This window comes from Dama dama, chromosome 9 (genome assembly GCF_033118175.1).
Source record: "Dama dama isolate Ldn47 chromosome 9, ASM3311817v1, whole genome shotgun sequence".
NCBI lineage: Eukaryota > Metazoa > Chordata > Mammalia > Artiodactyla > Cervidae > Dama > Dama dama.
In genome coordinates, this window is record NC_083689.1 from 35,041,958 (window position 1) to 35,068,330 (window position 26,373).

At 36.6% G+C, this 26,373-nt stretch overlaps 1 non-coding gene across 1 annotated transcript; it reads right to left on the reverse strand.

The window, feature by feature from the left end:
• Positions 1 to 2,234: 2,234 nt before the first annotated feature.
• Positions 2,235 to 2,306, reverse strand: TRNAY-GUA (transfer RNA tyrosine (anticodon GUA)). The gene has a single exon. It is a non-coding gene; the product is annotated as a tRNA-Tyr (tRNA).
• Between the last annotated feature and the right edge of the window lie 24,067 nt (positions 2,307 to 26,373).

The following is a 26,373-nucleotide window of genomic DNA, read 5'->3' on the forward strand; positions in this document are numbered from 1 at the left end:
GACAACTACTAATCTTTTTGTTGCTATGGATTCATCTATTCTGGATGATTCATACACATGGGCTCATATAATCTTACTTTGCGGTCTGATTTATTTCACTTAATATAATTTTTTCAAGGTTCAGCCTTGTGGTAGCACAGGTCAGTACTTGATTCTTTTTGAACAGTATTCTATTGCTTGGCTATACTATATATAGCCAAACAATAGAATATATATATATTCTATATTCTATATATATATATATATATATATATATATATAACAATATATATATATATATGTTTAATTTTAAAGAATCTTTTTAAAAATATTTTATTTATTTTTTTCATTTATTTTTATTAGTTGGAGGCTAATTACTTTACAATATTGTAGTGGTTTTTGTCATACATTGACATGAATCAGCCATGGATTTACATGTATTCCCCATCCCAATCCCCCCTCCCACCTCCCTCTCTACCTGATCCCTCTGGATCTTCCCAGTGCACCAGCCCTGAGCACTTGTCTCATGCATCCAACCTGGGCTGGTGATCTGTTTCACCATCGATAATATGCATGTTTCGATGCTGTTCTCTCGAAACATCCCACCCTCGCCTTCTCCCACAGAGTCCAAAAGTCTGTTCTGTACATCTGTGTCTCTTTTTCTGTTTTGCATATAGGGTTATCATTACCATCTTTCTAAATTCCATATATATGTGTTAGTATGCTGTAATGGTCTTTATCTTTCTGGCTTAGTTCACTCTGTATAATGGGCTCCAGTTTCATCCATCTCATTAGAACTGATTCAAATGAATTCTTTTTAATGGCTGAGTAATATTCCATGGTGTATATGTACCACAGCTTTCTTATCCATTCATCTGCTGATGGGCATCTAGGTTGCTTCCATGTCCTGGCTATTATAAACAGTGCTGCGATGAACACTGGGGTGCACGTGTCTCTTTCAGATCTGGTTTCCTCAGTGTGTATGCCCAGGAGTGGGATTGCTGGGTCATATGGCAGTTCTATTTATTTTATGTATCCATTTCATAGCTGATGGACATTTTGCTTGTTTCCACTTTTTGACTAATGTGAGTAGTGCTGTTGTGACTATTTGTAGATAAATATTTGTTTTAACCCTATTTTTCAATTCTTCAATTCTGGCACAAAGACAGAAATTCAATTTGTTAATTCAGTTCTTTCAATTCTTTACATTCTATGCATGTAATTACTGGGCCATATGTTATTTCTAAATTTAATTTATTGACGGACTATCAAACTATTTCCATAAAGGCTGAAATATTGTATATCCCGAGTCATGTCTGACTATTCTAATTTCAGCACATCCTCACCAATACTTGTTTTGTTTTTCATGTTTTTTTAAAAAAAAATATTATAGCCCTCATAGTGCTGGAATGTTTACCTTGTGAGGTTTACATTTGAATTTCCCTAATATCTAATGACATAGAATATTTTCTCATTTTCTATTGGTCATTTGTTGATCTTCCTGTTCCTAATATTCTGTACTACCTTTTAATTCTGATTCCTTTAATCTATAGCATAAATTCAACCCATATCCTTCCAAGGATTTTTCTTAGGCTAATGTTGAAATATGTTAATTTTAAAAGTTTTTTTTTTTTTTTTTTTTACAATTCAGAGCAAAGAACTACCTATATAATTTGATAAAGTCTTTTTTTGGCTAATTTTATATACTATTTATTGATAATTTTGTGCTCTTCAAATGAAATGAAATGAGAAATCATAAAACATATTTTCCTGAAAACTGTTTATTAAATAAGGTTCAAGTGTCTTGCCATTTTTTCCCAGTTTTTTTTTTTGTTTGTTTGTTTTCAAAAAATTTTAACTGAGTTCAATAAACCGGTGGGTAGTTGTATCTTAGACGTCCTTACACAAATTTGGCAATCTCTTCTCTAAAGACATTTAATAATCAACAATTTTATCTGTAGATTCCCTGACTTTCATTATTCCTTCCTGTTCTATGAATGCTTTTCACATCTCTACCATTTAGTCTGAAACAGATTTGTCTAGTAGACAAATTATTAAGATGAATTATTATTAAGATTATTTTTAATTATTTTATTAAAATTATTATTATTAAATTTAATTAAGGTAAGGTAAAGTTGCTCAGTCATGTCCGACTCTTTGTGACCCCATGAACTGTAACCTACCAGGCTCCTCTGTCCATGGGATTTTCCAGGCAAGAGTACTGGAGTGGGCACCATTTCCTTCTCCAGGGGATCTTCCCGAGCCAGGGATCGAACCTGGGTCTCCAGCATTACAGACAGATGCTTTACCATCTGAGCCACCAGGGAAGCCCATCAAATTTAATTATATAATCTTAATTATAATTAAGATTAATATTCTGTCCAGAGAGGCAAGACAAAATATATTCTATTCTGATGACTCTCTTTTTCATGACCTTAATTATCTCTCAAATATTCCTTTCATACAAACGTCAACAAATTGGAGACAGCATGAGATAGGGCTTTGCTATGGTTAGGTAGTTAATAATACAAATCTGACTCTTTCAGGTTATGTAGCCCAAATTTGCTGGGTTATGGTGTAAAGTGAGGGACTCCCAGCTTTGCGAGTGACCTTTTACATGTAGAGGGGATGTGTTGCAGGAGGCATGGTGGGTCTTTCTTCAACCACACTGACTTCTAGGAGTCTCTTGAAAAGAAAGAGCAGGTGAATTCTGCTTTTACTGCTTGTTCCAGATTGTTCTTTGTTTTCACCCTGAGTTTTATATTTTTCCTTATGTGTTTACCACTTTCAAAAGAAGGTGATGAATGTCACTATTTTTGCAAAGAAAAGTTAGAGCTGTTTGTTCCCAAATGATTTCTACCCCCTCCCCTGGTCCCAATTGATACTCATAGTGGGTTGAACTTACATAAGCAATACTGTATGTTTACTGAATGTGCTATACCCACATGCTTTAAAGATGAAGCAAATTTCCCTTGTGATATCTGAAACCTTCTATTGTACAGAAAGGTCCTGTAGATAATTAATGTAGTTAATTAACTGTGGATGTAATTGACTGTTTTGGAAAGCAATTATTCACTTAACTGTCATATAAGAACAGAAAAGACAAAATACATACAAATTAGAGAGCTGTCATTGTGATTATTTGAGGTTATTGCAGAGAAATCTTCTTTATGTTGGACGTTTAACAAGACCCTGAATCAACATAGGCAAATTAGAGATGACTATTTTGACACTGCTTTTGGTTTACTCAACCAAGTTTGTTTAAACTTTGAGAGAACCTTAATGTTAGGCAAGTCTAAAGATGTTAGACAACCCTAAGTAATGTTAAAAACAAATTGTTTTTTTAATGTTGTGTTCATTGGGGTTACTTCCAGACAATTAGGAATTTAGAGAATTTCACTTCTACTTTAAATTATAGAGATAAAAAATTTAATATACAAATATTTATAGCTTAAAGAAAATTAACTTTGGTAACAAGTTGCTAAGTATACAAAGAATTTGCCATTATTCAAAGTTCAAAAACTCTGATTTTTATAGGCTGTAGAAACAAATCACTAGGGAAGAAATCTGTGATGGGTATTAACTATGACAGATGGTCATATGCTAAAGTTAACACTTACCATTCCCATTCTTGGAAAGTTCCTTTCCTTTAGAATTAATTTCTAAACTGTGACTCATATGTAACTTACTGGAAAAGATAAAGTATGGTAAAGTTCATTAAGGAAATGAAAGAACAATACATCTGATTATTTTTGACATATGGTATACCCTTTAGATGATCTCCAAACAAAATAATTATGTATGCTGCGATAAAGGACTATTAAAACAAAGCCAATTAGTATATTCCACAGAGACTTGTATTATAACTAAGTCATTGGGGTGAATAAGTCAAAGTTCCAAATCAAGACCTTTAGCAAAGTCCCCTGAGTATGCTTCAGAGAGAGTGTGCTGAAGACCCAGCTTCACCAGTGAAAGGCCAATAAAACTAGGGACAGTGATAGGCCAAAAGTACTTTTTTTTTTTTTTCTTTTTGCAGGTGTTAAGTCATTTTCTACACAATGACAAGCTTTGTGCAGTATTACTTATTCCTTTTTCCTGGTGATCCACATAACCTTACATAAAATAGGGCTGTTATAAAGGAAAAATCAATCAACAAGGATGTTAGGAGTATGAAGGGATTGTTAAAGTCTCCCATTCATACAGTCATTTTTATATATATAACAGACATTTCTCAGCATCTGCAGTGGTTAGAAATGTTGTTAGAAATCAATATATCATAATATTTCCTCAAGGCTCTTGTAGTCCAGTATAGTGATGGAATCAAATGAATACGCCAGTATTTTAGTTATAGCAAAAGTATATTTAGAGGACATTGTAATATCATATAAGGGATGGAGAGGTCATTTTTTTCCTGCAAGAGACAGCAAATACCTTATAGAGAGGTGACAAGAAATGTGTGAATTAATTAAACAGTGATTTGTAGATTGTCTCATATTTTCTGCACTGCAGACACAACGAAAAAGCAAGACACGATCTCTGTCTTCAAGGATCTTATAGAATTTTGGGAAATGGATAGTTAGCAGACAAGGGGGATAAAAGTGGAAATACAGAGGTGTTGAGTATATTTGGATATATTAGTCAATGTGCCTTCCACACCCACCTGTCACTTTGAGATTAAACTTCTAGTGCTCCTCTTATCCTGCCCTCAGGGAAATGATGCTCGGTGTGTTTGCTTTTTCTGTTTCATTTCAGTTTTGTTTTCCATGCATGTTCTGACCATCAGTCTCAGGTTCAACCCAAGTAGTGGTGAGTTGAACTAGATTTGCAATTCACTGACAAACAGCAGATAATCAGTCTGCAGTGGGGTCTGGAGCAGAGGTGACTTTGTACAGAGCTGTGTATTGTGGGCAGGCTGTTTCATGTAACAAGATGAGCTGAGGAGAGAAGGCATGTCAAGAATTTGACTCAGGCAGCTGACTTAGGGAGGCAGATGTTACAGACCATGCCATAAAAGGACAACTTAATTATTTTTCATTCAGAGTTTCACTCCCTGTGATCTGATTTGTACTTAAACATCAGAATCTGTGAGCTATTCATACCTTTTTCATTAGTGTCTCCTTCCATTGGCTTTAAATGTTTTGGGTGGGTTTCTATTGCTTTTATCTACAAGTAGCAGGGAATGTTGGTGAATCTCTAGGTAGTTTTTTGAGGGTGAAAAGTAGAAAGAAAGACACGGCCATAACTAACAGTTTTGTGTGCTGCGATTAGGAATTTGGGATTTACGTTATGAAAATGAAAATCACTGCAGGCAAAGTGGCATGATCATTATATAATGGTCACTTGGGTGCTTTTTAGGAGTCATAAATGGAGGTAGAGGATGACATTGATGAAAGGGATAGTAAAAGTCTGTAGTAAGGCAGAAGCTGTAGGAATATAAGGAAGATATTTAAGACGTATCAGTGTTGTGAAGTTTACATGACTTGCATACTGATCTCATGAAAGGAGTGAAAGATTAATGACAAGTGAATCAAATGAATTAATGACAAATGAATTTCCTTTATCAATAAAGGAAATCATGGAAGTGGTGTTGTATTTGACAGAAGAAAAATGAGTGTAGTTGTAGAGATATTAATATTGGGATGTTTCTTCACTGAGGATTCAGTCAAGGAAACAAAGTGCAGTAAAACTAATTTGTGTTTTCAAATGTCTTAGAGTTTCAGTGAAGAGAGGAATTCAACACAGGAGTTAAGCAGGAAAAGCACAAAAAGATGATAAACACTTCCTAAGATTACTGTTATTCAATTACACCTGCTCTTATTATATGGACTTTCCAGGTGGCGCAGTGGTAAAGAATCTGCTTGCCAATGCAGGAGATGTAAGGGACTTGGGTCCCTGGGTCTGGAAGATTCCCCTGGACATCCCCTGGCAACCCACACCAGTCTTCTTGCCTGGGAAATTCCATGGACAGAGGAGCCTGGTGGGTTGTAGAATCAGACATGACTGAGCGACTCAGCACACACACACACTTATCCATTTTGTCCTTTAAAAACTGTAACGGCTGTCATTTGGAGACTTGCTGTCAGAAGCTGGATAGCAAATTCACATGTGTAATGTTTGATTTTTCCTAGTAATCATCCTCTAAGGCAACTATTAATATCATCATTTTGCAGTTGCGGTAGCTTGGCTACACAAAGTCTAACTAACATGCCCAAGGTGATAGAAATATAGTAAATATTCAAGAAAATTTGAATATTTGAATATTCAAAGAAGGCAACATCTGTCTGATTCCATAGCTTGTGCAATGATTGATTGTGCTGCATGTTGCCTTCCAAACACCAGGTGAGCTAAAGAAGGCACAACTGTCCATAACATTCACCATGAGCATTTGTCATTTGAACATTTCAATTCTCAAAGGAGACAAGCTTTGTGGGCTGGGCGAGAGTGAGGAGGGTGAAAAGTGAGAAGGTTCCATGGCAGAAAAGCAGGTTCAAGATCAGAAAATGAAATGGTATTTTACTCCTCTTTAGCCTCTGAGGTTTTAACCACTGAACTCTATTTTTTTTCCCATTTATTTTTATTAATTGGAGGCTAATTACTTTACAATATTGTAGTGGTTTTTGCCATGGCTGTAAATCAGCCATGGATTTACAAGTGTTCCCCATCCCGATCCCCCCTCCTGCCTCCTTCTCCATCGCATCCCTCTGGGTCTTCCCAGTGCACCAGCCCTGAGCACTTGTCTCATGCATCCAACCTGGGCTTGTCATCTGTTCACCCTTGATAGTATACTTGTTTCAATGCTATTCTCTCAGAACATCCCACCCTCGCCTTCTCCCACAGTCTAAAAGTCTGTTCTGTACATCTGCTCACATGTTTCTTAGGCTGGAACTTTAGAGTTAGCATAAGACACATGTGAGCAGAGGAGCTGTGGTCGCTACTACCCCATAGCGTCACACTGGACAGGTTGGGAGAGAGATTTTTGTATGAGATGCTCTTTAATTCTGTAGGAGAATTATTTATTTCTGACAGGTGAGATCATAGGACACAAAACTTGAGACCTGATTTGTATTTGTACGTTAAGTGTAAGACCAATCTTTCTATGCTGCAAAGAGGAGAAAAGTCACTTTTTATTAAATATTCTACAGAGCATGCCTTCAGTTGTTAATGTTAATATCATCCTGGGATATCTTTGCAAATGCCATCCCTTAGCTTGTTCTGCAAATGTAAAGGTTAGAAATGGTTTCAGGAAGCATCGTCACATGTTTTAAATAACTTTTTTCCTTTAAGCAGCATAAATTTATGTACATAATTCATTGTTTTGCATTAAGGAATAATAGAAGAAAATGACAGAAATCTAATATTTGTGAGGAGGCAGAAACCAGTGTCTTTTTAGATAGTATACTGCCTGATGCTTAGGTGGTCTTCTTGGGGGTGCACGTGCATGCTAAGTCGCTCAGTCATGTCCTACTCTTTGTGACCCTATGGCCTGCAGTCCACCAGGCTCCTCTGTCTATGGGATTCTCCAGGCAAGAATACTGGAGTGGTCTGCCATGCCCTCCTCCAGGGCATCTGCCTCACCAAGGGGTTGAATCTAGGTCTCTTATGTCTCCTGCATTAGCAGGCAGGTTCTTTACAACTAGCACCATTGGGGAAGCCCTTTTTTGGGGTTAGAAAAGAGATAATCTGGTATTGAACTGTCAAATAATGTAACTCTTTAAATGTAACTCTTTAAATAGTTGTATGTGGCTTTTTGGATTTAAATTAATTAAAATTAACTACAATAAGAAATTAATTTGCTTACTCATAGTAGGAATTAAAGAAACAGAGAACAAATTAAAATGGTATCAAGGATGAGAGAGTAGCAGCTCTGTCAAAATACATTGCTTAATTAGCCCTTTTATGTATGTGAGGTTACGGGTCAAATATATGTTATCTAGTTTTAGACAAACTTCTGCATTCCTTTATTTCTAATTATTTTTTAACAATTACAAATATGTCTCTGTATTGAATATTTTCTTCTTTTACTCAAGACAAAAACATTTTTAAACAATGAAAGAACTGTAACCATTCATCCATTTATTCAGCCATCTATCTGTCATTTATGTTCGTAGAAAGTTTTTGGTTTCATAAACGTGTGTTTATGAATGTTTATGTTGAATAAACATACCAAAAAGTAAGCAATAATGGTAATGTACCACTTTCTATCTATTATTTGAATACTTTTAGTTGAGTTGAGTCCTCTATTATACCATAAGAGATGTATCTCTGTAATCATTATAGATATAGATACAGAGATCAAACAATCTATCAACTTCAATGTCTATGATAACACATATAAAAATAGTTATTTATAAAACAGTTTCATATACTTGTTTATAGATATTCTTTCCCAATTTAGTCTTTATTATATACATTTGTGCATTTGTTTTACAATACATATCTATGAAAACATGACATTGTAAAATTAATTTCTCAAAATTAATTAATTTTAATTGGAGGATAATAACTTTACAATATTGTGATGGTTTTTGCCATACATCAAAATGAATTGGCCATAGGTATATATATGTTTACCCTATCCTGAACCCCCTCTCACCTCCCTCTCCATCGTATCCCTCTAGGCTGTAATTTTAATAACAGTAACATTAACTGAGAAATTGCTAGATCCCTGATCCTTTCACTAGATCCAATAAGGGAAAATTATTGGCCTTAATATAAACTCAAAACTAATTTCCCAAAATGAAATAATTTGTCTGATTCAACACTTTTAGTCATATGGATTCTTACCCACTGTGTGTCTGTTTAAAAAAGTTCAGTATATGTTGTTAAAAAATACCATCCTGTTCCTGATATTACTTCAGGTTCTCTCACTGCATTCTAGTTTGTTGTTGTTGTTCAGTCATTAAGTTGTCTCCAACTCTTTGTGACGCCATGGGCTGCAGTACGTCAGGTCCCTCTGTTCTCCCCTACGTCCTGGAGTTTGCACAATCATATCCATTGAATCAGTAATGATCTCTGATCCTCTGCTGCCCCCTTCTCCTTTTCCCTTCAATCTTTCCCAGCATGAGGGACTTTTGCAGTGAGTTGACTCCTTACCTCAGGTGATAAAGTATTGGAGCTTCAGCTTCAACATCAGTCCTTCCAATGAATATTCAGAGTTGATTTCCTTTAGGAATGAATACTTTGATCTCTTTGCAGTCCAGGGGATTCGGAAGAGTATTCTCTAGCACCACAATTTGAACAGGTTAATTCTATGGTGCTCAGCCTTCTTTATGGTCCAGCTCTCACTTCCATACATGACTACTGGAAATACCATAGCTTTGACTAGAGGGACCTTTGTTTGCAAAGTGATGTCTGCTTTTTAATATGCTGTCAACGTTTTTCATAGCAGTTCTTCCAAGGAGAAAGTATCTTAATTTTATGGCTGCAGTCTCTGCAGTGATTTTGGAGCCCAAGAAAATAAAATTTGTCATCACTTTCACTTTTTCCCCATCTGTTTGACATGAAAAGATGAGACTGAATGCCATGATCTTAGTTTTTTGCATGTTGAGTTTTAAGTCAGCTTTTTCACTCTCCTCTTTCACCCTTGTCTAAAGGCTCTTTAGTTCCTGTTTGATTTCTGCCATTAGAGTGATCATCTGCATATCTGAGATTATTGATATTTCTCCCAGACATCTTGATTCCGGTTTACGGTTCATCCACCCGGTGTTTCACATGATGTACTCTGCATAAAAGTTAAATAAGCAGGGTGACAATGTACAGTCTTGCTGTCCTCCTTTCCCAATGTTGAACCAGTCTGTTGTTCCATGTCCAGTTCTAACTATTGCTTTTTGATCTTCATACAGGTTTCTCAGGAGACAGGTAAGGTCACCTGGTATTCCCATGTCTTTAAGAATTTGCCACAGTTTGTTGACATCCACACATCTCATCCTCTGTCGTCCCTTCTTCTGCCCTCAATCTTTCCCAGCACTAGGGTCTTTTCCAATGAGTCAGTTCTTCGCATGAGTTGTCCAAAGTATTGGAGTTTCAGCTTCAGCACCAGTCCTTCCATATAACATTCAGGACTGATTTCCTTTAGGATTGACTGGTTGGATCTCCTTGCAATCCAAGAGACTCTCAAGAGTCTTCTCCAACACCACAGTTCAAAAGCATCAATTCTTTGCTGCTCAGCTTTCTTTACAGTCCAACTCTCACATTCGTACATGACTACTGGAAAAACCATAGCTTTGACTAGATGGACCTTTGTTGGCAAAGCAATGTCTCTGTTTTTTAATATACTGTCTGGGTTGGTTGTAGCTCTTCTTCCAAGGAGCAAGTGTCTTTTAATTTCATGGCTGAAGTCACCCTCTGCAGTGATTTTGGAGCCCCCCAAAATAAAGTATGTCACTGTTTCCCCTGCTTCCCCATCTATTTGCCATGAAGTGATGGGACCAGATGCCATGATCTTAGTTTTCTGAATGTTGAGTTTTGATTTAAGTTGGGTATTATATCAGTGAGGTAAAACACATTTTAAAATATAGGTTTTCTATTATAATTGTCACTTAGTTCCTTTTTAGAATAATAGAAAATATATTGTTTGAAATTGGGAATCTTGCTGAATTGGTTCCAACCCAAAGATCATCTGTAAGATGATAGAATACGAAGCATGTGCCTTTCTAAGAGCAAATACATATAGATTTATAAATAATTAAAGACTTTTTCATGTGATTAATCTTTGTTGAAAGTCAACACTAATATTGCTAAGCATGTAGACTTTTATTTTCTTGGAAAATAATTTTACCCTTGACATAGGAGAATAGGCATTTACTGGGATTTTTTAGACTTTTTATTTTGCATGTTAGGTAACTTGACACCTTGTTGATGCAAGTGGAGGAGGCCCACAAAAGCTCCTTTTACGAAATCATACTAGTAATCTATTCATAGGTGCTCAGTCCAAATTATAGACTTGAGCTAAACAGGGAAATTGTGTATACATACCCATATGTATGTATACACACACACACAAGGATATATATGTATATGTAGTTTAAGTCCCCTATATATCAAGATATGACTTGATAAGCATTATAGATATAGATACCAAATGAATTATTAAGTTAAATATATATAAATACTATAAATTTACTGAATTTTTATAATGAATTTAAATTTTAAATATAAATTTAATATTATTTAAATTTTAAGTTTAATTATAGCATTATGATTATAATGAGGGTGTATACATACTCACACACACACACACACATACGTATATAGAAAGATGGACAAAGAATCAGCCTCTTTGTGTAACTGCATTCTTAATAATCGTAGGAGTTTTAAAGAGACATTGTATATCAGACAGTATGATGTGTGGGAGAAGCCAGTCTGCAGAAAGAAATACAACAGAAAAAGATGTGCAGAGAAGCAGAGGTAAGAGTCTGCTTCTGTGTCTTCAGCAGTATTTAGACCCACATTTATGTAATCCTGAGGCTATGCTACTTCTTTCACACCTCATAGTCATTAGATTCTGAGAGATAGCCCTACAGCCTTCAGACAAATGTTCTCCTTTTGTGTAAGATCTCTCTGCATAAAATCAGAGTCCTACGTAAACTATTTGGGAAGAACACCGTTGATTGAAGGACAAATAACCAGTTATTCTTAAGATGTTATGTTTACCAACTACAAGAACACTGCTGCAAAATAATAAAATGCATTTTGAGTCTATGGAGAAAGGCTTTATGTGTTTGTCTTTGCATGATATTGAAAGATATTTGAGCTCTGTTATAGTGTATTTTCATTGAAGATGCTTATAGCAGGCCACAGCAATACTGCTCGGGATCTTTGCTCTCTGATAGGCTCAGTAAAATACATAATAGTGTCATTGCAGTCTGATTATGGGGATGGAGTCTTGTCCTATCACTGTAGTGAGGGGATTCATTGCTCTGTTTCTTCTTAATCTGCCTTTTTGTAAATATGGAAATAACATTTTGAAAAACTTAGAGGTAGAACATAAAAGCTTTTAAGTTTGTCCACTAATGTTTGTTATGTGTATGTAGCTATGTTAATAATATATATTATTTTTTCAGATTCTTTTCCCTTATAGCTTATTATAAAACATTGTGTGTAGTTCTCTGTGCTATAGAGTAGGTCCCTGTTGGTTGTCTATTTTTATAGATAGTAGTGTGTATATGTTAATCCAAAACCGCTAATTTATTCCTCTCCCCCTTTTCCTGTTAGTAACCATAAATTTGTATGCCTGTGGGTCTATTTCTGCCTGGTATATAGTTCATTTGCATAATTTATTTTTAGGTTCTACATGTAAGCAATATCATATGAATATTTGTCTTTCTCTGTCTGGCTTACTTCACTTTGCCTTTTGATGATATTGTTAGAGGGTACGTTTTTACATTTTAACCATGTAGGTAGGTTATGTAGTGGTATCCTATTGCAGTTTTAATTTGTATTTTCTTGATCAATATCAATGTTGAGTGACCTTTAAGATGTTTATTGGTCATTTGGTTTCCTTCTTTTGTAAAGTGCCAGTTCAAATTTCTTGTTCACTAAAGAACTGACTTGTCTTTTCCTTTTTAACTAATAGGAGGTCTTTATTTTTTCCTTAATATGAGACTCATTGTCAGTTATATAGTCAATGTTATATTGACAATGTTACACTCATTGTCACTGATGAATATATAATTATTCATTTTGGCCTTGCTGTTTATATTCTTTTTGTGTCTTTTTATAAAAAGAGTTACTAATACTAGTCTAATTTATCTATAGTTTTCTTTGTGTTAGAGAATTTTTCCTTGTTTAACAGATCATCCTGTGATATGAAAACATGGTTTTCTTTGTCCTAGAAAGACAAATTGTTATTATTTTTTACTTTTCAGATATATATATATATATATATATATATATATATATATATATATTTGGGGTTGATAATTGTGTATGTTGTGAAGTGGGGGTTATTTATTTATCCAACTAGTAAGTTAATTTACAAACTGCCATTTATATGATAGAAAAGACTGTTTTTCACCCCTGCTCTACAATACCAGTTTGGTTAAAAATCAAGGGCCTATTCCTATGTGGGTCTATTTCCAAATTGTCTCTTCAGTTCTATTGGCCCATTCGTCTCTCCTTGTACCATCACACTGCCTTAACCACTATTGTTATCATGCTTGGTATAGTGAGTGTTCTCACTTTGTTCTTGGCAATTTTTGGCCCTATTTATATCTATGTTAATATTAAAATCAGCTTGCTAATTTCATAAGAATTCTAGGATTTTACAGGGGTAACATTAAATCAGTACATTAACTTGAAAAGACTTTCAAACAAAAGGCATGGTATTTCCCTTTATTAAGATAGTCTTTAGTTTCTCCCAATAAAGTTTCATATTTTGCTAATGCAGGGCTTTTGTACATCTTTTATCAGATCTATTCTTTAGAATTGGTTGGGTTTTGGTGCTATTGTAAATGGTGTTATTTTTAAAGATCTATTTCCTAAAATTTTGTTGGTAATTAAATAGAGAAACAGAACTATTATTTATAATAATTTTACATCTAGATACCCTCATTAACTTCCTAATTCTAACACATTAGGTATAAGTAGATTTCGGATTGTCTATACACCCTCTTCAAATAATGACATTACTATGTATCTTCCTATAACCCTAGCTTTAGTTGTATAACACAATTATGAATGCCACATTTTCTACATAATTTGGTTCAAAATACTGTGTCATTTCCATTTTGATAGCTTTTTTCATTAATGCACTATTTAGTAGTAGATTGTGCGTGTGTGCTAAGTCATTTCAGTTGTGTCTGACTCTTTGCGACCCTATGGACCATAGCCTGGCAGGCTCCTTTGTCTGTGGGATTCTCCAGGCAAGAACACTGAAGTGGGTTGTGATACCCTCCTCCATGGCATGGATCTCCTGACCAAGGAATTGAACTCATGTCTCTTACATCTCCTGTGTTGGCAGGCTGATTCTTTACTACTAGCACCACCTGGGAAGCCCAGTAGTGGACTCAGTTCAGTTTAGTTCAGTAGCTCAGTCATGTCTGACTCTTTGCGACCCCAGGGACTGCAGCACACCAGGCTACCCTGCCCATCACCAGCTCTCAAAGCTTGCTCAAACTCATGTCCATTGAGTCAGTGATGCCATCCAACCATTTCATCCTCTGTCATCCCCTTCTCCTCTGCCTTCAGTCTTTCCCAGCATCAGGGTCTTTTCCAGTGAGTCAGTTCTTCGCATCAGGTGGCCAAAGTATTGGAGCTTTAGCTTTAGCATCAGTCCTTCCAATGAATATTCAGGACTGATTTCCTTTAGGATTGACTGGTGTGTCCAAATTTATTTGATCATATTATGCCTCTTTTACTTGTAGGTTCTATTAACTTTGTACCAATTTCGTATATTATAGAATGCCTTGAGGAATAGTGCCTCTTGCTAGATGGTGTCACAATTGACCAAAGGATGTTTAATGAAGCAAGGACATAGTTCACCTAGCCTTTTGATAAGGGCTTTATTGCTGATGATTTAATATGCGCCTCATACTATTGGGGTAGGAGGAGTAAGAATATTCTTTTAAAGGATATTTTAAAAGACCAGAGGAGACTCTGAAATGATTTTTGGTATCTAAAATTCACATGAGTACTGCCTGAAAGAGCTCTTAGGGGTGGAGCTGAGATTAACATTCAGATCTTGTTCCTGATTTGAGAGTAAGCTGGAATTAGGTTGCATTGTGCAATCTTTAACAGCAAATCAGACTTTGTTAAAAATTTCACACTAGGGATTTAACTTTTTAAAAACAGATGAACAGGGAACCTGACTGTTGTGGTACAGTGTTATTTCCAGAGTTCCTGAAAATAATCCACTCCCTACATTACCTATAAACAATTTAAATGCAATCAGGTAATATGATGAAGTGTTTGGTGAGCTGTGGTTAACTCCTGCTTACATCTAATTAAGTTTTTAATGTGATCTGTGTAAAGAAGGACTGAGTAGCTTTATAAAATGGGAGAGGTTACATATTCTTACATTTTGCACCTAAAATTCGTTATTATCTCTCTTGTGACTTCCCCCCTCTTGTTTTATATCTCCAATTCCCTTGTTGTGTATCTTCAACATCCTATTATTCATGCCCCACCCCCCTCCAGCATCTTAATTTGAATAATGTGCTTAATCTGAAGAAAGAGAAAAAGGCAGGAGATGGAGGGAAAGAGGAAGAGAAAGACACCTACAGAGAATTGTGTGTTACGTTAGGATTCGAAAAAACCTATTTTTAAGAAAGGGCGAACATTAAGTGTGTGCTGTATAGGTTAGCTGAAACAATAAGTATTTAATGTTTGTAGTAACTGGCCTAAATCACATGGTAGTTAAAGTTATATGTATAATTATTGAATCACAATTGAGCACTCAATATGGGATCCAGCCATGATAAGATTTACCTAAAAATATTTAACTTAAATACAATTAAGCATATTTTTCTTTCCATAGTTTTCTTCTTACATATATGTTTGCATTTTCCCACTATATATGTTAAATTCATTACATGGACCATTTTTGAGGGATCCAAAATGTCAGTTATGTTTTATAAGGGAAAAGATAAACTTTATAAATATGCTTTTACAGAAAATATTTCCAAGGATAAATCTATTGCCACAGACCGAGGAAAAGAAAAGAAGTTTCATTTCCATTATGGTTAATAAGTTTTCTATGCTTATCAAAATAAAGATTCATTTTCCAAACCTAAGAATTTATAGAGAAGTAAGCAAATAAAAAAGTTGGAATTTTCAAAGTTTAGAGGGTATTAATGGAGGACAGTATTATGAAAAATGAAGTGGTGAAAACATACTCCGAATATGACTCATAAAGGACTGGTCAAGAAGAAGGTTTGGAATGGTTTTATATCTGGAGTTGTGGATTTCAAAGTTCATCTAAGAGTATGTGAAAAAGGGGAAGTATTTGGCTTGTTTTTCCATTGTGCATGTATGCAGTCAAATGGATATATGTATTTAAATTCTTATACTTCTTTTTGCATAGGTATTAAAGGTGCCATTCCTTCTAAAGATAATTTTATGTCATTTTAAAAGAAATGGTCAGAAATGGCAATGGATGAATCATTCTTTCTTTTTTTTTTCAAGTTGACTTTATTTTATTTTTAAAATTTATTTTTAATTGGAGGAAAATTGGTTTACTATTTTGTATTGGTTTCTGCTGTATAGCAGTGTGAATCAACTATAAGTATACAGGTATCCCTTCCTTCATGGGCCTCCCTCCAACCCCTAAATCATTGTTTCTTGATCTAAAAGACAGAACAAATATTTAAATAAAACAGATAGATTAGAATACTTTTCTTGTGACTCCTCTGTATGAAATAAAACATTTTTGCTGTTCAATTCTGATTTGTAAACTCAACTTTTCAGAGCATTGTAATGCTACTTTATGTAGAGATGACTGATAAGTATTATTCTTTGGTAATAAAAGTTGCCAGTAGATTTGAGATTTAGCATCTAGATGGCTCATTAAACTATAGAAATTAAAGCAAACATAATTTAATGAATATTACAGTATAAAAATGTAATAATTTAATAGAATATAAGCTTGGGCAAACTATAGGTAGATTTATTGGCATTTTATACCTGTGTGAGGAAATACTTTTTTCAATAAACAGAATAGACTCTTACTTGAAAGTAAGTCAGTCATAAACCATTGGAGCCCTCCATCTGATCTCTTGGCTTTTCCATATGTCTTATCTAGCCTCTTAGTTCAAATTTCATGTCTAAACAAGTGACTCTTTAATAAATATATCTAGCTTGGCTCTCTCGAAAACATTGTTTACATTCACTTATTCATTAATGAATTAGATTAGAAAATACAGTTATATTGCATCACTTGTTTTTGATAATTTGTAGCATTGTAGCTCCTGATACTATGCCAGGACCAGCCCTCAGATACATTTTTTTTTAAAAATAAGCACAAAAAAGCCCTGCCCTAAGAAAATGTAGCCCTGTTTTTATAAATGAGAAAAAAAATCACAAAAAGATAAATAACCTTCCCCCAAATTGTCAGAACTGGTTTTCAAATCATGTTATGATAGGCTGTGTCATGGTGTTTCTACTATACTGTTTCTTCCAAGTAGCACCATTCAAATTATCTATAGAAATCAATCATTTTCCTTAATCTGAGACAAATCAGTGTTTAATAATAATGTATTTAATCATAATGTTATGATGTTTATAAAAAATAAAGAATTTTGCATATGAAATAAATATTGTTTCTTCTACCCTGTTTGGGGATATCTAACTGATTTCTATATCTTATCAAACATAACTACAGAGTAAGCAATATTCATATCAATAAGGCAATATGCAAATAGTATAAAAAACAGATTGTCTCTGGGTTAGCATTAGCATAGTCCCAGCCTGTTTACTCATAATTTTAGTAGTTGAGGTACTCCAAGCCTAGCAGTAGCTATATGGACCTGCTTGTTTTTCTGTCTGTGAACCTCTCCTCATCTGTCTAGAACCTTTTGAAAACTGACTTCTCCTTGGCTGTTTCACATTCAGTGATAAGTGCTAGATGGATTATTTGAAGAATAATCATAAACAACATTTAGGTTGCTTGGGATTGCTGTGGAGAGACACAGTTTAATTGAAAGCATCAATACTTAGTTTTGGAGATTTTTTTAAGTGTGAGAGATCTGTGGAATATCAGATCCGTCTATATTCTCCTAATAAGAGACTCTGAAGTGACGTGAAAGTCACTCAGTCATGTCTGACTCTTTGCAACCCCATGGACTGTAGCCCACCAGGCTTCTCTGTTCTTGGAATTCTCCAGGCAGGAATACTGGAATGAGTAGCCATTCCCTTCTCCAGGGGATTTTCCCAACCCAGGGATCGGACCTGGATCTCCTGCATTGCAGGCAGATTATTTACCATCTGAGCCACCAGGGAAACCCTTATTCCAAGCTAAAGACACACACAGATTGAAAGTGAGGAGATAAAAAACATATTTCATGCAAACAAAAATGATAAGAAAGCAGGGACAGAAATATTCATTCAGACAAAATAGACTTTAAAGCAAAGTCTATAAAAAAGGCAAAAGTAGGGCATTATATAATGATAAAGGGGTCAGTAGGAGATATAACACTCGTATGCATGCCTCCTTGCTTGTGTTTAGTTGCTCAGTCGTGCCTGACTCATTGCAATCCCATGAACTGTAGCCCACCAGGCTCCTCTGTCCATCGGATTTTTTTCAGGAAAGAATACTGGAGTGGGTTGCCATTTCCTCTTCCAGGGAATCTTCCCAATCTAGGGATTGAACTCAAATCTCCAGTGTCTCCTGAATTGCAGGTAGATTCCTTAACTGCTGCTCAGGGAAGCCCACTCATATGCATATATACATGTAATAGAGAAGGGCCAAAATATATAAAGTTAATCTTAATAGACAAAAGGGAAAAGTTGACAATAATACAATAATAGTAGAGGACTTTAATAAATAAACTTTGAATAAACTCAGGGAGTTGGTGATGGAGAGGCAGGCCCGGTGTGCTGTGACTCATGGGATCGCAAAGAGTCGGACACAACTGAGCGACTGAACTGAACTGAACTGAGAGACTGAACTGAACTAAAATCCGTTTGAACATAGCAGAATACACATTCTTTGCAAGTGCGCATGGGGTGTTCTCCAGGAGAGAAGACATGCTAGAACACAAAACAAGTCTCAACAAATTTAATTAACAGAACAGAAACTACATCCAGCATTTTTTCCTACCACAATTGTTTGAAACTAGAAATCAATTATAGGAAGGAAAATGTGAAAAACACATATGCAGAGACAAACAACATGCTACTGAAGAAGTCAGTAAGGAAATAAAAGAAGATATAAAAAATTACATGAGACAAATGAAAACCAAAACACAGTTTTCCAGAATCTATCAGTGGGTTCAGTCGCTCAGTTGTGTCTGACTCTTAGCGACCCCATGAATCACAGCACACCAGGCCTCCCTGTCTGTCACCAACTCCTGGAGTCCACTCAAACTCATGTCCATCAAGTTGGTGATGTCATCCAGCCATCTCATCCTCTGTTGTCCCCTTCTCCTCCTGCCCCCAATCCCTCCCAGCATTAGGGTCTTTTCCAATGAGTCAGCTCTTTGCATCAGGTGGCCAAAGTATTGGAGTTTCAGCTTCAGCATCAGTCCGTCCAATGAACACCCAGGACTGATCTCCTTTAGGGTGGACTGGTTGGATCTCCTTGTAGTCCAAGGGACTCTCAAGAGTCTTCTCCAACACCACAGTTCAAAAGCATTAATTTTTCGGCGCTCAGCTTCCTTCACAGTCCAACTCTCACATCCATACATGACTATTGGAAAAACCATAGCTTTAACTAGACAGAACTTTGTTGACAAAGTAATGTCTCAGCTTTTTAATATGCTATCTAGGTTGGTCATAACTTTCCTTCCAAGAATGGTCTTTTTAATTTCATGGCTGCAGTCACCATCTGCAGTGATTTTGGAGCCCAATAAAATAAAGTCTGACACTGTTTCCACTGTCTTCCCATCTATTTCCCATGAAGTGATGGGACCAGATGCCATGATCTTAGTTTTCTGAATGCTGAGCTTTAGGCCAACTTTTTCACTCTCCTCTTTCACTTTCATCAAGAGGCTTTTTAGTTCCTCTTCACTTTCTGCCATAAGGGTGGTGTCATCTGCATATCTGAGGTTATTGATATTACTCTCAGCAATCTTGATTCCAGCTTGTGCTTCTTCCAGCCCAGTGTTTCTCATGATGTACTCTGCATATAAGTTAAATAAGCAGGGTGACAATATACAACCTTGACGTACTCCTTTTCCTATTTGGAACCAGTCTGTTGTTCCATGTCCAGTTCTAACTGTTGCTTCCTGACGTGTATATAGGTTTCTCAAGAGGCAGATCAGGTTGTCTGGTATTCCCATCTCTTTCAGAATTTTCCACAGTTTATTGTGATCCATACAGTCAGAGGCTTTGGCATAGTCAATAAAGCATAAATAGATGTTTTTCTGGAACTCTCTGGCTTTTTTGATGATCCAGCAGATATTGGCAATTTGATCTGTGGTTCCTCTGCCTTTTCTAAAACCAGCTTGAACATCTGGAAGTTCACGGTTCACGTATTGCTGAAGCCTGACTTGGAGAATTTTGAACATTACTAGCGTGTGAGATGAGTGCAATCATGCAGTAGCTTGAGCATTCTTTGGGATTCCTTTCTTTGGGATTGGAATGAAAACTGACCTTTTCCAGTCCTGTGGCCACTGCTGAGTTTTCCAAATTTGCTGGCATATTGAGTGCAGGACTTTCACAGCATCACCTTTCAGGATTTGAAATAAAACAACTGGAATTCCATCACCTCCACTAGCTTTGTTCGTAGTGATGCTTCCTAAGGCCCACTCGATTTTACGTTCCAGGATATCTGGCTCTAGGTGAGTAATCACACCATCATGATTATCTGGGTCATGAAGATCTTTTTTGTACAGTTCTTCTGTGTATTCTTGCCACCTCTTCTTAATATCTTTTGTTTCTGTTAGGTCCCTACCTTTTCTGTCCTCTATTGAGCACATCTTTGCATGAAATGTTCCCTTGGTATCTCTAATTTTCTTGAAGAGATCTCTAGTCTTTCCCATTCTGTTGTTTTCCTCTATTTCTTTGCATTGATCACCGAGGAAGGCTTTCTTCTCTCTCCTTGCTATTCTTTGAAACTCTGCATTCAAATGGGTATATCTTTCCTTTTCTCCTTTGCTTTTTGCTTCTCTTCTTTTCACAGCTATTTGTAAGGCCTCCTCAGACAGCCATTTTGCCTTTTTGCATTTCTTTTCCATGGGGATGGTCTTGATCCCTGTCTCCTGTACAATGTCATGAACCTCCATCCATAGTTCATCAGCCACTCTATCAGATCTAGTCCCTTAAATCTATTTCTCACTTCCACTGTATAGTCATAAGGGATTTGATTTAGGTCATACCTGAATGGTCTAGTGGTTTTCCCTACTTTCTTCAATTTAAGTCTGAATTTGGCAATAAGGAGTTCATGATCTGAGCCACAGTCAGCTTCCGGACTTGCTTTTGCTGACTGTATAGAGCTTCTCCATCTTTAGCTGCAAAGAATATAATCAATCTGATTTCAGTGTTGACCATCTGGTGATGTCCATGTGTAGAGTCTTCTCTTGTGTTGTTGGAAGAGAGTGTTTGCTATAACCAGTGCGTTCTCTTCGCAGAACTCTATTAGCCTTTGCCCTGCTTCATTCTGTACTCCAAGGCCAAATTTGCCTGTTACTCCAGGTGTTTCTTGACTTCCTACTTTTGCATTCCAGTCCCCTATAACGAAAAGGACATCTTTTCTGGGTGTTAGTTCTGAAAGGTCTTGTAGGTCTTCATAGAACCGTTCAACTTCAGCTTCTTCAGCATTACTGGTTGGGGTATAGGCTTGGATTACTGTGATATGGAATGGTTTGCCTTGGAAATGAACAGCAATCATTCTGTCATTTTTGAGATTGCATCAAAGTACTGCATTTTGGACTCTTGTTTACTATGATGGCTACTCCATTTCTTCTAAGGGATTTCTGCCCACAGTAGTAGATATAATGGTCATCTGCGTTAAATTCACCCATTCCAGTCCATTTTAGTTCGCTAATTCCTAGAATGTTGACGTTCACTCTTGCCATCTCCTGTTTGACCACTTCCAATTTGCCTTGATTCATGGACCTAACATTCCAGGTTCCTATGCAATATTGTTCTTTACAGCATTGGACCTTGCTTCTATCACCAGTCACATCCACAGCTGGATATTGTTTTTGCGTTGGTGCCATCCCTTCATTCTTTCTGGAGTTATTTCTCCACTGATCTTCAGTAGCATAGTGGGCACCTACCGACCTGGGGAGTTCCTCTTTCAGTATCCTATCATTTTGCCTTTTCATACTGTTCATGGGGTTCTCAAGGCAAGAATACTGAAGTGTTTTGCCATTTCCTCAAAATCAGTTGTAAGAGGTTTAGAGTGATTGAGGCCTACCTCAAGAAACAAAAAATTTAAACAACCAAACTTACTACCATATAAAGGAATTAGAAAAACAATAACAAACAAATCCGTAAGTCAGTAGAAGAAAGGAACTAATGAAGAACAGAAAGGAAATAAAATAGAAACCAGAAAACAATAGAAAAAAATCGGTGAAAACAAGCTGTGATTTTTGAAAAGATAAGCAAAATTGATAAGCCATTAGCCAGACTCACCAAGAAAAAAAGACAGAGATCACAAGTAAAATAAGAAAGGAAAGAGGAGAATAACTCTTATCACAGAGGTATGAAAATGAGAATACTATAAACAGATATAAATGTCCAAAACTTCAACAACTTAAAAGAAATGGACAAGTTTTTAGAAACATAACCTTCTGAGACAGTGATGAGGGAAATTGATGATGAAAGAAATATTTTAGTTATGGCCTTGTTCATCTCTGTTTGGTTATTCTTTATATTTTCTCAGTCTTTGATAAAACAATAAAAATTAACTTCTTGCTCTGTGCATCTATTCTTTTCCCAAGTTCTTTGATCATCTTTTCAATCACTACCTTGAACTCTTTCTTGGTAGATTGCCTATCTCCACTTCAATTAATTCTTCCAGTATTTGCCTTATTTATTTGTTTGGAACATTTTCTTCTATTGCCTTATTTTTCCCACCTTGGGAAAGTGGCCTTTTGCAGGAAACATCCTGTGTTTCCCAGCAGCACACTCCTCTCACATCACTGAAGGTATATGCCCTGGGGATTCCCCCTCGAGAACTGTGTGACTCCTTTAGTTGTGGTAGTCTATATAGGCAGTACTGTTTGCTTCCAGGCCCTGCCTTCTGCAGAGGCTGCTGGTCACTAATTGGCAGGACTGGATTACAAGGTGATGGGCTGTGGAAACTCCTGGCAGCTCTGGGGCTAGTGCTGGGTCACTGGTGCATGGAAGTAGGGTCCAGAAGTCTCCAGGGCTATTGCCTACCCATGGGTGGGTGAAGCCAGGTCCTGGGGCTAGTACCAATCTACTGTCTGGCAGAGCTGGGTCCTGGACTCTGGTTGCAGGGCTCAAGAGACCCAGAGCTGGTGTCAGATCAATAGTGGGAGATGTGGTCCCTGACACAATTGGCTGTGGCTCTCTTGTATGTGGGTGCAGATTCCAGGCAGTCTTTAGGGCAGGATGTGGACTGTTGCTAGGCAGGCCAGGTTTGCAGACAGTGGGGCTGTAGTTTTCTTCGGACTGGTGTCTGCCCTGGTGAGTGGAGCTGGATCCTATGGTCTCTCGCTGGAGGGTTCTGGGGTTTCTGAGTCTAGTACCTGGTCACCAGTGTGTAATGTCAGATCCTGGACTCTCTGGTAGGCAGGCTTATGTCCAGGGATGGCTGTGGGCTCTGGGAGTCTTAATGTAGCCTGCCTGCTGGTGGATAGGGCTGTAAGCATGCCCAGTGGCTTGGTCTGAGAGACCTCAGCACAGGTGCCTACTGGCTTTTGGTCCAAGGAGGGGCTGGATAGTGGAGCTAATAGACTAGAAAGAGGATTCTAAAATGGCACTTGCAGGCACCAGTGTTCTGGGAAAATGAGCTTCAGAAATGGCCACTGCTACTATCTATGTCCCCAGGGTGAGTGTTAGTCCCCTTCTGCTTCTCTGGGAGACTCTCCAAGATCAGCAAGTAATTCTGACCAAGTTTTATACCAAATTGTTGCTTCTGCCCTGGGTCTGGGAGTGTGTGAGATTTTTGTGTGTGCCCTTTCAGACTGAAGTCTCTGTTTACCCCAACCTTCTGGGACTATTGAAAGTAAGCTCGGCTGACCTTCCAATCCAAATGCTCTGCTGGCTTGTCTTCTCCGTGCAGGACCCTTGGTCCATGGAGACTGATGTGGTGCTCAGACCTCTATTTCCTTTGGGAGATCCTCTGAAATTATAATTATTGGTGGTATGGGACTTGACCATATCTAAACTGCTCCCTTCCTTCCCATCTTGTTGTGGTTCCTTTTTATATCTTTAGTTGCAGATTATTTCTAGTAGGTTCCACTCTTTTTTCATCAATGATTGTCCAGAAAATAATTGTGTTTTTCATGTCTCTATGAAAGGAGGTGCGCTCAGTATTTCTACTCTGCCATCTTGGCTGATCTTTATCTGAAGATCATACAAATACATGGAAAGATATTCCATGTTCATGTATTAAAATAAGTAATATTAACTTGCAAAACAATTTTCTGAGTAATAAGAGTGTCTTTTGTATACTAATGATATGACTGTCTTGGTTGGGGGCCTCTGAAATAGCTTCAGGGTGGGAGCCAGTCACTAGGAAAACCTATCATATGATTAGAAGGTTGAAACTTTCAGCTTCCATACCCCCTGGCTTCTGAGGGAAGTAGAGGTCTGGAGACTGGGTTATAAACACTGCTAAACAATAAAGATTTGCAGAGTTTCTAGGTTAGTGAACACATCAGCATACTCTCAGAGGAACATGCATAAATTGGGTATGTAGGAGCTGTACTATCCCTGCCTATATACCTTATAATATGCATCTCTTTCGTTTGGTTGTTTCTGAGGTGTATTCTTTGAAATAAATCTACAGTAGTAAATATAGCACCTTCCCAAGTTCTGTGAGTTGTTCTAGCAAATTATCAAACCTGAATGAGGCAGGGGGCGTCATGGAAACCTTCAAGGCAGTCTTGTGGGATAGTGCCCTTTAACCTGTAGGGTCTGGGCTGCCTCTGGGTAGTTGGTGTTGAAACTGAATTGAATTCTTGGACACCCAGTTGGTGTTGGTGAATTAGAGAATTGCTTTTTGATGTTGGAAGACACATCATAGATGGTCACATAGCTGGGACATACCTAAAATATATCTAAATGATCAGCTCACTACAGGACTCTTTTCCCCTAATGATGAGCAGATTTTGGATTTCCTGATAGCAGGATGCTTTACATACATACAGGTGGTGCTTCCATACCGAAGGAGATAAAATATATTCTCTGAGGCCCAGGTGAGAAAGGAGAGAGGTCTGTATCGGTGGCCTCAGATTCCTTTCAATGCATAGGCTTTTCTTGTTGTCGTGTTGTATCTTGTACTGGAGCTCTTCTCCATCAATCTTTGCTAATATTCTTAGACATTGTAGTAGACTGGCAGGTGAAGGGAGAATTCAAGTATATAAAAATTTATCCTGTCTGTGAAATCCTGGTACCATTAGCTGCTATATATTAACTGGGCTTCCATCCCATAGAATCCCAAAAGTGAAAGTAATCATCATGCCTATAATTTCTCTAAAATACTGAGTTATTTTTCCTCAGTTATAGCAAAAGTATTTGATATACTTGAGTATATTTGAGTTATATCAAAAGTATAAAATTTATTTTATTATAGATGGTGAGAACTCAGTATATTCAGAATTACTTTCAGCTAGTCATTATATTTATTATTTTTTTTCTAAAATTCCACTTTAATAAGGATACAGGGAAAGTATATCACTACTACTTCTTCATCTCTGTCCATTCATTTCATATACTATTTGAATCACAAAGAAAATTTTGGTAATCATATATATTCTATGTTGAGTTTAGTCACATAATGTTTATCATGTTCATTCATCTTCCTGTACAAGAATAAAGTTTACATTTGATTATTAATAATTTTTGTGAATAGATGTAATTTTACATACTAATGTAGCCTATTATAGCTAGATTTTTTAAAAATTTAAATAACATCTATATGTATAAATGCCTAATGAAAGGGAGTGTCTACAGCTTGGAATTTTAAAATATTGATATTAATTAAGCACACGTTCAATTTTTTGATATTTAAACACAGTAACACAGTGAATAATAATTGCTTTATTTCCTGGTAATGGAATAATGTTGAATATATGCAGTTTTATTTAACCAGTGATTAATTTTTATGTGTCTACTTTGAAGAATTAAGAAAATTCAGTTATTATAGCTAATTAAGAATTAGAGGGTTGTTTTCAGTACTACATGCCAACACAACTGTCTCACTGAAATTTCAGTGTCTGTCGACCAGGCAGTCTGTGCATGACAGATAAACGCAAGTAATCATTGTGCAATAAGCAGTTTTATATTTTCAGACATTCTGTGGGCATCATCTGCTTTTGACAGACAGCCGTCCTCCTCCATAATCACCCACACATGGTGATAAATGAAGCAGCAGCACCAGACTCTTTTTACAACAAACTGGAATAAAGAATTCCAAATAAACCACTAAATTAAAAGGAGAAAAAGGAAAACAAAGTCATTTGGCCATTTGCTCATTGTCCTATTCCTTTTCACACTATTATTTGTCAAATATCAGTTTTCCAAAATTATTTATTTGTGTATATTTCTTTGAGTCATAGATTACCTACAAAATAGGGTATTTCATATTTCCTTTGTGGAAAT